The sequence below is a fragment of the Hemicordylus capensis genome, chromosome 14 (assembly GCF_027244095.1).
Source record: "Hemicordylus capensis ecotype Gifberg chromosome 14, rHemCap1.1.pri, whole genome shotgun sequence".
NCBI classification, from domain to species: domain Eukaryota; kingdom Metazoa; phylum Chordata; class Lepidosauria; order Squamata; family Cordylidae; genus Hemicordylus; species Hemicordylus capensis.
Genome location: NC_069670.1, coordinates 11,207,035 through 11,220,103, shown reverse-complemented (window position 1 = coordinate 11,220,103; position 13,069 = coordinate 11,207,035).

Here is a 13,069-nt window from a genome sequence, read left to right as displayed (position 1 = left end):
TCTGCAGAACAAAGGTGGTGCAGGGGTCTGGGTGCAAATCCTGCCCAGATCCTTTTTAGCCAGGGTTAGGGAGGCCACTGGGAGTTGGTGCCTCCAGGTCCAAGTCCTGAAAGCGTTTCCCCAACAGTTCAAACCACACCAGGGAGGAGAGCGGCCCTTCTGGGCTACTTGTCCAGATCTCTGAAGCCAGCCTGACTGCAGGAATGGGGCCAGATCAAGGGCAGGGTGAGCGACTACTTCCAGGCCTACGGAGAGGTGGTCGACGTGGTGATGGACAAAGAGAAGGTGAGGCCGTTGGCAAACAAGGGCAGAGTCCCAGGGGGCCAAAGCCACTCGCTTGTGGGGCCAGCCTCGCACTTCTAAGCCTGCAACTCTTCTGCTAAACGGAGCAGGAGGCCTCTCAAAAACGCCTTAATGCTTTCTCCTAGTCATTTTGCAAAGAGCAGTGCCACCAAGTATGCATGCAAACTCCTTTTGGGTTCCCATGGCTCTTCAAACTTAACATACCCCTCCTGATAAGCTGCAGCCTAGTCTGGCTGGGGTTGTGGGGGTGAAGGGATGTGGTTAAATGGATGGCCTGCTGTATCTTTTTACAACAGCTGATTAGGTGGTCCATGGTTTCATCTGCTTCTTTACAAAGGCGGCACTTGCTGTTTGTTGTGGATTTTTCGACTTTTGCTCTTACTGCATTTGTTCTTAGTGCCTGTTCTTGTGCAGCCAGTATTAAACCCTCTGTTTCTTTCTTCAAGTTGCCATTCTTAAGCCATTGCCAGGTCTTGGTGATGTCTGATTTTCCACTTATATTATGCAAATATTGACCATGTGGTGGCATTATTATTATTTTATTTTATTTTATTTTATTTTATATCCCGCTCTTCCTCCAAGGAGCCAAGAGCTGTGTACTACATACTTAAGTTTCTCCTCACAACAACCCTGTGAAGTAGGTTGGGCTGAGAGAGAAATGACTGGCCCAGAGTCACCCAGCTAGTCTCCTGGCTGAATGGGGATTTGAACTCGGGTCTCCCCAGTCCTAGTCCAGCACACTAACCACTATACCACGCTTGCACCCACACTTCAAAATAGATGACCTGCTTTGCTCTTCCCCCAACAGACTTCAAGGGAGCAAGAGAGGCCAGGAACACGGAGGAAGCCAAGCTGCACTACGTCCGGAGGGGGCCGGAAATCTGTCAGGAAACCTCGACTCTCAGAAGCTGGAATTGCACCCTCCTAAGACACACACACACACACTCCCCGGGCTGTGTCTGCAGAGACCAACACTGTGACCGTGGAGTGAAGAGGCAGAGCTTGGGGGGGCGAGGAGGGGGACAGGCCTCCTCCTTATGCCCTGAACAGCTCCATTCATGCCGGAACAGGACTGTGTGTCAGGAAGGCTTTGTAGCCAATAACACTCTTGTGCAGTTGTTAACAATAGCCTGTGTGTGTCTGTCCTGGAAACTTCTTGGTCAGGTAACATGCACGTTTGTGTGTGTGTGTTTGATAACTGATTGGCTTGAGCTTTTCGAGCTTTGCTTTGTGCAACTATCTTGAGCTTGCTGGTTGGCCCAAGTGCCACTGGATCTGAAACAAACTGCATTTGTGTATTGTTTAGCACTAAGATCCACAAAGTGCCAATTCCTTGAAGGGCATTTTGGCTTCTGATACATCAGTGAGTTGGAAACATTGGTTTATCTGCTGCTTATAAATGTTCGGTTTTTCTAATTATTTTTTAACTTAACTCTTACAACTCTGAAAGCTTTGTAACTTTAAAAAGTGGTTCTAGCTTAGTCTTAACTTGTATTTTATTGGTTTACTTTATATTGTCTCATATTAATGTTGTGAGCCCCCAAAGCAGTAAGGTACGGGGTGGGTAGTGCACAAAATACTCTAGATGTAAATGAAATTGAAATAAAAGAGCTAAAGATGATGTACTGAGAAAAAATGCAAATTGGATCAGCTTGACATGTGCATGGCCCGGGATTGTGGGTGACTATCTAGAAGGATGTTTTGAGAGCCATGTTGAGTCATTGTTGTAGCATCAACACTGCATATTTTAGATTGTGAGCCCTTTGGGGACAGAGATCCATCTTATTTATTTATTATTTATCTGTGTAAACCACCCTCAGTCATTTTGGAAAGGGCGGCATAGAAACTGAATAATAATAAAAATAAAAATCTTTAACATGCTGTGTGAGTTGATTTCCTCGAAACAATGCTGGATATACTGTGTCGATGTAGACTGTGACTAACCACCTTCAGCATGTTTCTCTCTGCAGGGAGACCTGTGGACAATGACTGAAAGCTGTGGAAGTTCCTACAAGGAAGCATGCCCAGGTCCTAGGCATCCCCAAACTGCGGCCCTCCAGATGTTGCTGAACTACAACTCCCAGCATCCCTAGACACAATTTTTTGTGGCTGGGTATGCCGGGAGTTGTAGTTCAGCAACATCTGGAGGGCCGCAGTTTGGGGATGCCTGGCCTAGGCTCTTTGGCCAAGTACTGGCCCCTCTCTTTAGAAAGAGACACAAGGGGGAGGGTTGACTTGGCAGCAGGGCCAGCCCCACTTGCAGTCTCGGCAGCAAGGCTCCCCTGCTTTCCAACTCATGTCATCCTGGATGCCAGGTGGAGACCTGTTTTCTTGTGTGCTGGAATCCAGTGTGAGCTGTCCGGAGACCAATCGTGTGGCAGCCAATAAAGCATGGTTTGGAATAAAGATGAAAAGGTGTACCTTCATGCCACAGACACTGCAGGGGGGGGGAGAGTTGGATTGGTGATCTGCTGGGTTCCCCATCTTAGCTGAATCCTCCAGTCGTCCTTGTCTCTTCTCCTTTGGAGCAACCTGTATCTGATACCTCCATGCAAGCACACACCAGCCCCCTGCTAATAGACACCTCTTTAAACATGGTGGTGATTCTCTTGATTGAAAGGGGGTAGCACCTGGCCCTATCCAGCCTCAGCACAAAATCCATTGTGGGCGGAGGCTGTTGCAGGTACCCATCTTGTGTATCTTTTTAGAGTGTGAGTTGCAAACTTACAATGTTGCAAACTTACAATGTTGCAAAGGTGCAAAGGTACAATGTTGCAAAGGTGCAAAGGTACAATGTTGCAAAGGTGCAAAGGTACAATGTTGCAAAGGTACAAAGGTACAATGGTACAAAACATCCAGTAAAATCAACCATCTGCTGTACATGGACGATCTGAAGTTGTATGGAAAGTCCCAGTCAGAAATCGAATCACTGCTAAACACTGTCCGTATATTCAGTAGCGATATAGCAATGGAGTTTGGACTAGACAAGTGTGCTGCATTAATAATGAACAGAGGGAAACTAACAAAAACAGAAGGAATAGAACTGCCCAATGGAAGCAAGATCAAGAACCTGGAAGAGAAAGAACATTACAAATACTTGGGCATTCTCCAGGCTGATAACATTGCACACACTGAAGTTAAAAGAAAAATTGGAAGTGAATACATCAGGAAAGTTAGAAAAATCCTCAAGTCCAAACTCAATGGTGGGAACACCATACAAGCCATAAACACCTGGGCTATACCTGTTATTAGATACACTACAGGAATAATAGACTGGACCCAGGCAGAGCTAAAGATGCTAGATCGTAAGACCAGGAAAATCATGACCATCAATCATGCTCTGCACCCCCGCAGTGATGTAGATAGGCTCTACCTCCCTCGCAGATCAGGTAGAAGAGGAATGCTGCAAGTCCATCAAACAGTAGAGGAGGAGAAAAGAGGCCTTGAAGAATATATAAGGGACAGTGAAGAAGATGCACTTCAAATGGTCAATAATGCGAAACTATTCAACACCAATGAAACAAAGCAGGCACACAAGAAAGAATAAGTCAAGAACCGAGCAGAAAAATGGAGAAATAAGCCCCTGCATGGTCAATATTTGCACAATATAAGTGGAAAATCAGACATCACCAAGACCTGGCAATGGCTTAAGAATGGCAACTTGAAGAAAGAAAAAGGAGGGTTTAATACTGGCTGCTCAAGAACAGGCACTAAGAACAAATGCAGTAAGAGCAAAAGTAGAAAAATCCACAACAAACAGCAAGTGCCGCCTTTGTAAAGAAGCAGATGAAACCGTGGACCACCTAATCAGCTGTTGTAAAAAGATCGCACAGACTGACTACAAACAAAGGCATGACAAGGTAGCAGGGATGATACACTGGAACATCTGCAAAAAATACAAGCTACCTGTAGCCAAGAATTGGTGGGACCATAAAATTGAAAAAGTTGAAGAAAATGAAGATGTAAAAATATTATGGGACTTCCGACTACAAACAGACAAACATCTGCCACACAATACACCAGATATCACTGTAGTTGAGATGAAATAAAAACAAGTCAAAATAATCGACATAGCAATACCAGGGGAGAGCAGAATAGAAGAAAAAGAAATAGAAAAAATCACCAAATACAAAGATCTACAAATTGCAATTGAAAGGCTGTGGCAGAAGAAGACCAAAATAATCCCAGTGGTAATTGGCGCCCTGGGTGCAGTTCCAAAAGACCTTGAAGAGCACCTCAGCACCACAAGGGCCACAGAAATCACCATCAGCCAATTACAAAAAGCAGCTTTACTGAGAATAACCTATATTCTGCGACGATATCTATAACAACAGCAACAACATTGACAATAAAATTCTGGCATCCTTGGGAAGGACTCGATGTCTGGATAAAACAAACCAGTCAATAACACCTGTCTGACTGTGTAAAATAATAATAATAAATCTTTAACATGCTGGGTGAGTTGATTTCCTCAAAACAATGCTGGATATACTGTGTTGAAGTTGACTGTGACTAACCTTCTTCAGCATGTTTCTCTCTGCAGGGAGACCGGTGCACAATGACTGAAAGCTGTGGAAGTTCCTACAAGGAAGCATGCCCAGGTCCTAGGCCAGGCATCCCCAAACTGCGGCCCTCCAGATGTTGTTGAACTACAACTCCCAGCATCCCTAGACACAATTTTTGGTGGCTGGGTATGCTGGAAGTTGTAGTTCAGCAACATCTGGAGGGCCGTAGTTTGGGGATGCCTGGCCTAGGCTCTTTGGCCAAGTGCTGGCCCCTCTCCCTAGAAAGAGACACAAGGGGGAGGGTCGGCTTGGCAGCAGGGGCAGCCCCACTTGCGGAGTAGTCGCGGCAGCAAGGCTCCCCTGCTCTCCGACTCATGGCCTCCTGGATGCCAGCTGGAGACCAGGTTTCTTGTGTGCTCCAGTGTGAGCTGTCCAGAGACCAATCGTGTGGCAGCCAATAAAGCATGGTTTGGAATAAAGATGACAAGGTGTCCCTTCATGCTACAGTCACTGCAGGGGGAGGGAGGGTTGGATTGGTGGTCTGCTGGGGTCCCCATCTTAGCTGCATCCTCCAGTCGTCCTTGTCTCTTCTCCTTCGGAGCAACCTGTATCTAATACCTCCATGCAAGCACACACCAGCCCCCTGCTAACGGAGCAAAGAGACACCTCTTTAAAAGTGGTGGTGATTCTCTTGATTGAAAGGGGTGAGCAACTGGCCCTATCCAGCCCCAGCACAAAATTCCTTGGGAGGGGGGGGCTGTTCCTGGTACCCAACTTATGTATCTTTTTAGAGTGTGAGCCCTTTAGGAAAGTTCACTTTCGAACTATTGACTCTTCAATCAACTGTTCCAAATTTGATACATCTTGACTCTTCCCCTGTTATGCAGCCTTGTGGGGAAGAGACTCTAAGGAAGTCTGAGAGGCGGTTGTCTGTCTGTTCCAGTGACCTCTTTACGGGCTCTTCCGCTGATGAGGAGAATCCTGAGCACAAACATCAGCTCTCTTCCTGGATGGTTTTTACAGAAGAAACCACAGCTCCGGGAGCTTCACCACATGGGCGACAGCGGGTCTTTTCCATCTCCAGTGAAAATGCTCAACAGACTTTGGGTTTTAAATTACCGTTTGCTAGTGATCCCCACTTTGATGCACTAAATGAGTTGTTTGTTTCCAACGTTTCTAGTTCACCTGCTGATCTGATATCTGACCAGAGTGTTCCATCTACTAACTTAACAGAGTTAAGGACAGTGTTCCAACTGCCTGCTCATCAGCCAGATAAGAACATTATGGAGGTGCCAGTGTCATTGCCCCTCTCACCAAGAGTGCAAGAGTCTGCTAAATGATGGGATATTGACCAGCATAATGCCCAATTTAGATTCTTAATGTGGAATGTTAGAGGCTGGGGTAGCAAGGTGCTGAGTTTTGATAAATTCAGATTGACTGATGTGGCCTTAATCCAGGAAACCTGGTTAACCTCAGATATAGTACTTAATGGTTTTGTAACTCACTCTTTGATGGCAATTAAGGAGTCTTCCAGAGGTCGGAATAAGGGGGTGGGAGGCTTGCAGTTTTGGTTGCGAGTTCACTTCAGGCTAGTTCAGTGATTATTTCTACTCTGGGTCAACTAGCTTTGTCGGTCCGGATTTCCTTTGGGAAAGACATTCTTATTGTGTGGTCTGTGTTTACTTCCCACCACTATCTAGAGTGGGTCAAGTTAAGGACCGATGAGCTAAGTTTCAGGCTTATATTGATGATCTTTTATTGACCTTCCCTACTGCATATTTCTTGATTGGGGGAGACTTCAATGCCAGAATGGGCCCAGACGATGCTACACTATATGGTTCCCACCACACTTGCCCTCCCTCTTTTGAATCTCCCGAATCCTCTTTATTTCTGCACCATCGGGTATTTAAAGATCAGAGATCTAACTATGCAGGTTTTTGTTTGGCCCAGACGATGAACGCGCTAAATCTTTTTGTTCTTAACGGGGCACTCTTAGGAGACCGCCCAGCAGAGTTCACTTTCTGGGCCAATACTGGAACAAGTACTATTGACTATATGATAGTATCTAGCAATCTGCTTATTTGGATAGCCCGACTCGAGGTTATCCCTTGTGTGGACAGTGATCACTTTCCTATTTGTATATTTTTTAGATCATTTGGCAACCTTTCACGTCCAATTGAATGGTATCATCACGACATACAGTAATCAGCACAAGTCTGCTGGGTTAAATGGTCCCAAGCTCAGGGGGACAAGTTGAAAACACTGTTGGACTCTGAACAATATAGACAAATAGCCACTGCTGTTGTTTCTGAGCCGGATCCTGAGAGACTTCTAACTTACTATGAGGACCTGGTTGCAAATTTGCGTAAATATCTTACTGTTAAGCCTTGTAGAAAGCCACTGCGGATTAGGCCTTGGTCTAAGCCATGGTTTGATTCTGAGTGTATTAGGGCTAACAGAAGTTTAACTGTTCAGTTCAGGGCCTATAAAGAATCCTGTACTCCGTCTTCGTTACAAGCCCTTTTAGAGGCAAAAAAGAATTACCATGTTTCCCCGAAAATAAGACAGTGTCTTATATTAATTTTAGCCCAAAAAAATGCACTAGGGCAATTAGCGGTACATCAGAAATTACTGCTAGGTCTTACTTTCGGGGAAACAGGGTATAAGCAGCTTTTAGCTAGAAAAAAAATGAGGAAGCGAAGTCAACGTGGAGACGGCTTATAGAGGCAGTTGGAGGAAGGCATTTTACATTATTCTGGTGTACTATGGCTGGTCTCTCGCTAGAAAGGCCATTTTATCCTGAGTGCTGCATTTCACTTGAGACATGGGAAAGCCATTTTCAGTCTCTATATAGGGATACTGTTCCTTCTGTTTCTACAGAGATTAACTGGGACGAATTACCCCCCTGGCCACCAGTCTCGGAGGCTGAGATTAAATATTTGCTTGCCCAACTTAGGCCTGGCAAGGCTGCTGGAATTGATTGTATTCCTCCAGAGTTGATTAAAAATAATATGGATCGGTGGACACCTGTTTTAGCCACTCTATTTACGGTGATAGATAGGACAGGACACATCCCTCAGGATTGGGGGCTGGCAGTTATCGTGTCTATTTTTTAAAAAGGTCAGAGAGGTGATCCATCCAATTCATAGGCCCATTAGTCTCCTTAGTGTTATTAGTAAGCTCTACACAAGACATCTCTACTGGAAGCTAAGGGGCTGGATGGACAGGGAATCAATCTTGGCGGAGGAACAGGCTGGGTTCAGGGCAGGTAGATCTACCATGGATAATTGTCTAATTTTGCAACACCTCTGTGAGAAGTATCCCAATTCGCTTTATGCTGCTTTCATAGATCTAAGATTTGCCCTTGATTCCATCTCACGATCTAGATGGTGGGAGAAATTGAGAGCTTCTTCAATAGATCGCCGCCTCTTGGCTTTGATCTCTGCTGTACACGAGAACTCAGCCTTGAAGGTGCACGGCTCTCCCTGGGGCCATTTGTCTTCTGCAATCTCCACTCAGAAAGGGGTACGCCAGGGTTGTATCCTGGCTCCACTTCTTTTTAATTTCTACATTAATGATTTGGTTACTCACTTGGCAGATCTGAATTTTCACCCTCCAAAGTTAGCGGAGAAGCACATTAACTCATTGTTGTATGCTGATGATACTCTTATCCTGGCAAGAACACCTGTGGGCCTCAGACGTGCCCTGGGGGTATTGGCCTCCTATTGTAAAGGAAATCGTCTTGAAATTAATTATGCTAAAACAAAGATCATGGCCCTTGGTAAAAAACCTAAACAATTGGAAAATTGATGACCACCCTATTCAGCAAGTATCTACCTTCAATTATTTGGGGGTCCTCTTCCATGCCTCGGGCTCTAGGAAGCCACATGCTACCTATGTGTCCCAGAATGCTCAAAGGAGTGCGTCCGCTATTCTCAGGTGTTTTTTTTGGAGTAAGGGGGGGCGTTTTACACCCTCTGCTATCAAACTTTTTATTGCCAAATCTCTTGCTCAGCTTACATATGGTGCACAGCTAGGGCCTTTATCTAGTTTTCAGCAGGTGGAAAGAATTCAATCTAAATTTCTTAGAGCTGTACTTTCTACCCCCCGTTGTGTCTCTAATGCCAGATTGAGACTGGAGACGGGTCTAGTGAAGGTGGAGGTTAGATATTGGATACTTATGATTTTTTACTGGATTAAAATCCATCACTCCCATGGTAGTTTAGTATTTCTCACATTACAAGATTCATTTCATGCCTCCTGGGAAGGCAGAATACTTACTAAACTGGCAACATTGGGGTTGCTTCCGCATACCCTGCTCAAAATGGAAGTATCACAAGCCCATGCCTTAGTGAAACAGAAAATATTAGACACCGAGCGGGAGGAAGATTTATCTAAGTCTCCGGGTTTCTACTGTAACGATACCACAAGGTACCTTGTTGCTCCTTTATCTTATCTGCAACAATTAGACATCCCCAGATATAGGTTGGCTTTCACACAGGCCAGATGTAGATGCCTTCCCTCTACTGTCCTTGAAGGTCGCTACAGTGGGACTCCCTATGCAGAGCGTCTATGCCCCTGTGGTGATGGGGAAGTTGAAACAATCGAACATGCTTTGCTTTATTGCTCCTTTTATAGGGACTTACATTTAGAACTAATATCTCCACTGCTGGCTTGTTTCCCAAGAAATTCGCCTAGCCAACAAGTGGCTTTCCTGCTTGAGGACAGCATACCTGCCATTACTCGGAAAGTGGCGGGCTTTTGTGCAGCAGCTCGAAGAGTGCACCAGTTTTTAATTAACAGTTCTAGTGCTGCTCTATAACCTTTCAATTATAACATTGCTGATGGGTTAGACTGTTGACTTGTTACCCTTGTACCCTTGTACCTTTGTACCTTTGTACCATTGTACCTTTCTACCATTGTACCATTGTACCCTTGTAACATTGTACCTTTGTACCACTGTACCATTGTACCTTTGTACCATTGTACCACCTGAATTCCACATGAATCTGAATTCCACATGAATTCCAGCACCTGAATCCCAGCACCTGAATTCCACATGAATCCCAGCACTGCCCATGATCTAGCAGCAAAGAAAAGGGGGTGCATAAGGAAAAACACAAGTTACTCTGGAAACCATTCAATTACTCCCAGAAAATGCCTCCCCCTGTTTGAAGCTAACCCTGTTCTACAGAGGCAGTTGTGAATTCATTCATGTATTAATTCATCATTCATTCAATCAATCAATCAATCAATCAATCTTTATTACGTCACAGACCAGCATAGTTCATCATTCATATACTACTTTCCAACCAAATAAAGTGCTCAAAGCAGTTTACATCCTATCCCCAGAGGGCTTACCGTCTAACAAATGAAAGGAATTAGAAGGGAAATATACAAGATTCCATGAAATATTCAAGGGCTTCATATTAGCGGGCTAAATAAATCCAATATTCAATTCCAATTCCAAACACAATTTTGAAACACCTGGGTGAACAATGAGGACCTCCAGCTGCCAGGCCAAAGGCCATGATGGTGCCTGGTGAGCCTCATCAAGAGGGGGCCTCTGCCAACAAGACCCTCCCCCTCCTCTTTCTTTGTAGCTGCAAGGGAGCCCTTCCTCTCTCTTTGCCAATGTCCCATTTTCCTTTCTTCGAAAGGCTATAGATGCCCCTTGTTGCATTTCATGCAGCTGCTCTTCCACACACCCCACTCCACCATAATGGTCCTCCGTAAGGGCAGAGAGACGAGGCAGTTCGAAGGGCGCTCTCTGAATTGCTGCCCTGTGAGCTGGTGGGCTACCAGAGAGCAGAGCGGAAGACGCGTCTCCATTCACTCTCCCGGACCAACCCCTCCCCACCAAAGCGCCCTCTATTAACCGCTGCCTTTTCCTCTGCAGCCTTGTTGCCGAGAAGATACAAAGGCCAAAATATGCTTTTTAAAAAGAATTGTTCTGCTACAATCTGATTGGGACGTTTACATTGACAAAAAGTGCACCTTGCTTTGCATGAATGAGTGAATTTATTACAGTCAATGACCAGCAATCAGCAAATCAAAATAAAAAGAAAGTACAGTATTCTTTCCCTATAATATGAACAATATAGAACACCACGTGAAATGGTTTCCATCTTGCCCGAACTGCATGGGCATGGCGGGTTCCTGAGTGGTATTTTCTTCCATCTGCCAGCCAAAACAGCAGGAGGCGGTGGCAGGGCACTGAACCGCGCCAGCGAGAAAGCTCTCCTCTGGTTTAGAGTGGCCAGGTGGCTGAAGGAAGTTTGGGAAGCCGTCTGGGCCCCAGAACTCTGATCAGCTTGCTTCTCCATATCCACAATTCGCTGTTTAAGAATTTCACTGGCAGCATCATATAGAAATCAAACAAACAAACAGATCAATATCCCAGTGAAAACAAGTATGGTGGAGAGAAGCCACCTCTGCCCAGCTGATCACAGAGGCTCTGGAACTCATCATCTTCCAGTGCCAGGGGGCGCCCAGGCCCTGATGGCAGCCATGCAATTGGAGCCGAGAGTCAGAGGTGTGGCACCACCCTGTGAGGCTGCTTCGACCTGCTTCTAGGCGCAGGGTGGTCTTCAAGACCCATCTCGGCCCCTGGAACATGGCACACGCAGGAGTCTAGGCGGGACCACTTCCACAGGTCGGAAGTGACAGGTGGGGCCATACACACCTGGCTTTGTAAACCCGGCACTGTTAGAGGTTGTTGATTTTCACCCACAATGGGTAAAACAGCAGAGCACTAAGGAAGGAGCACACACTCCAGTGACAGAGTAGGTAGCAGAGGATGGTTTGGATACTGCAGCTGTTTAGAGAAAACACATGCAGATCCTTGTAGAACTAAATACTAAATATTTATTGGTTAAATACACTTAGACAGGAAAGACCTATCTCTAATCTAAAGGACTACATAGTGGATAGGTAAGGAGAGAGAGAGATGTTTCCATCTGCTCTCTAGGAGGAAAGGAAGGATTGTGACTCCACACAGGAAGTGCTGCAGAGTCAGTTCAGGGGTCATCAAGTAGGGACAGATAGGGAGACCCTGACTCACTGTCTCTGCTCCCAATGCCCCTAGCAGTCATTAGGACAGTTGGTGCAAAAGGTCAATGCACTGGAAGTTCATCTCCAACATCCCTTCTCATTGCCTGTCGCACCTGGTCACGACTCCCATCTTCTCACGAAGCAGCTGGAATCTGTCTCTGGATAATGGCTTAGTTAATCCATCTGCCAGCATCTCTTCTGTGGGGCAGTACCTCAGCTGGACCACCCCTTTTTCTTGCAAGTCCCAAACATAGTGGTACTTTATGGGAATATGCTTAGTTCGAGATTTCATCTTCTCCATTTGGGAGATCTGGATACAACTTTGGTTGTCAAACATCACTGTGGGCTTTGGTTCCTCGATGCCAAAGTCTGATAGTAGTTGGTGTATCCATACTGCTTCCCTGCATGCTTCACTTGCTGAAACGTACTCCGCTTCTGTGGATGACTGTGCAACAAGTGACTGCTTGCAGCTACTCCAGGTTATGGCTCCACCTCCATACAGGAACAGGTGTCCACTTGTGGACTTGCGGTCCGTTCTGTCTTCGCCCCAGTCTGCATCCACATATCCCACAAGTTTGGGATTGCTGTTTGCTGGGATCTCCAGTACATAATGTGCAGTGCCTTTCAGGTACCTTCCCAGTCTTTTGACCGCTACCCAGTCCTTGTTTGTTGGCACACTCACTTTTCTCCTCAGGATTCCCACTACTGAGGCAATGTCTGGCCTTGTCACTGTGGCTATGTACAAGAGTTTTCCAATTGCCTTTCTGTACTGGTTGTTGGCTGGTAGAGGCTGGCTGTCCTCATCTTGCTTCCAGAAATCAGCATCCATTGGCGTGCTGACTTCATTGGCATCTGTCAGTCCCAGGCATTCTAGAAGATCTTTTATCTTCTGTTTTTGGTTGAGAAGGAATGTTCCGTTCTCTTCTCTTTCTCTTTGGATGCCAAGGTAATATGAGATGCTTCACCTCTATTTCCTTGTTCAGGTGTTGTACAATTTCATGACTGTCTTGCCTTTCCTCATGTGCAAGAATCAAATCATCAACGTAAGTCAGAATGTAAGTCCATCTATTGTCTCTGAGTCGAGAATATAGGCAGGGGTCAGCTTTTCCTTGCGTGATCTGCAGGGAGAGGATCAGTAGCCTCCTGGGTTGGGGGAGGGCCACACGGGGCCAGCAACCGTCCAAGGGGACCTTGGTCAGATGAAGCCA